Here is a 1,612-nt window from a genome sequence, read left to right on the forward strand (position 1 = left end):
AACACAACTAGAAGAAAGAAAAGCTTGTATTTAGTTCAAGGACTATTTGTTGGCCTTTAGGAGTGTTTTCCGGTTGAGTCTGATGTGGCGCCAATCCCTGACCCCAAAATCTACTTTTGGTATTCCCTGGGGACTTTGTTGCTCTGTTCCCTTTGCTGTTCTGTTACACACACTTAGTGTTTTGCCTCGGTGTGGTGGGATCAGATCAGGTGGAATTCCCACACTGTGTCTCCAGTGTTGTCCCCTGTAGGGTTATGGGGAAATGAGGGATGTTGTGTCTCATAGTGGGGCCGGCCATATAGTCTTCTGTGTGGATTGGCTTCTCTGAGTGGGAATCTCTTCGTCAAGGCTTGGTAGGCCAGGATGTGCTCCACTCTCTCTTCCTCCCCCTTCATTTGCTCCTGTGTGCTCTGATCAGACATGTCCCTCTCCCTGAGCTGCAGATTCAGTGCTGTCCTCTGAAATAAATTCTTCTGGGGAAAGGGGCACCTGTCCACATAGTTGGGATTGGGGGCGGCCTCTCAGACCTCTCCACTGGTTCCCTACTCCATGCCAGCATGTTGCATTCACATCTTGGAGCACTGGGTTGAAGTCTGCTCCCTCTTTCCCTGTGGAGATATAAACAATACCCTCCCCTTGGGTGGGTTAGTGCCCTGTGCCCCCGCTACCCATTTCTTTTTTTTTCCTCGCCCCCCCCCCACTTTTTAGTTGGCTAACATATGTATCTCTGGATTTGGTCTGGCCCCTGCCACACTATCTAAGATCCCTCCTTTAAGGTGATGACGCACAGGGTTCTGAAGGAGATGGTGTCTTTGAGGGCACCACAATGCCCTTTCCAAAAGGCAAAGATCCACCAGTTCGAGGGCCCCTGTAATAGGTTTTATGTCTAATTTGGGCAATAATCCCCCATGACAAGACTAATAGGACATCATCAACTCCATGATGGGATGTGCTGTGAGTAGCCAAGTCATTGAGGGACAATTAGGGTGGAGTGCAACCCCCTTACTCGTGTCACAGACCTGTCAGGTGATGCTGCGGGAAACTAGCTCACTGCTTGCTGGGTCTGGATCCTGCCCCTGGCTCATTGACCTCCAGTTCTGTGGACTTGAGCCAATGGCCTGTCATATTGCCTGCCAACCTGAGGAGCCCTCAGAAGCCTGCTATCTGACCTGATGACCTTGGATCATTAGGCCTGACCTGTGACTTTGGTTTCATCTGCTGGTGTCTCTCAGCCTGTAGTCTACCCACTTCCTGGTGGGTCTTCTTGCTTCCTGGTTCATCAGCCTCCAGCTTAATATCTGACCCACAAATTTGAACCAGACTGAACTTACCTGCTTCTTCTGCCATTGTGTGAGCCATTTTTTTGATATAAATCTTTCTCATATATATTATGTATGTATTTGTATGTACACACACACACACACACACACACACCTCTGGTGGTGTAGTGGTTACGAGTTCGGCTGAGATCCCCAAGGTCAGCAGTTCAAAACCACCAGCCACTCCTCAGGGCTTTCTACTCCTGTAAACAATTACAGTCTCAGAAACTCACAGAGGTAGTTCGCCCCTGTCCTGTAGGTTCACTATGAGTCGGCATTGACTCAAATGCAAT

At 49.2% G+C, this 1,612-nt stretch overlaps 1 pseudogene; it reads right to left on the reverse strand.

Annotated features, from left to right (window-relative positions):
• LOC115872761 overlaps positions 1 to 1,347 on the reverse strand; it is a 3,718-nt pseudogene extending 2,371 nt beyond the window's left edge.
• Positions 1,348 to 1,612: the final 265 nt, after the last annotated feature.

This window comes from Echinops telfairi, unplaced genomic scaffold (genome assembly GCF_000313985.2).
Source record: "Echinops telfairi isolate 266 unplaced genomic scaffold, ASM31398v2 ScPeMD7_7457;HRSCAF=8495, whole genome shotgun sequence".
Taxonomy (NCBI): Eukaryota; Metazoa; Chordata; class Mammalia; order Afrosoricida; family Tenrecidae; genus Echinops; species Echinops telfairi.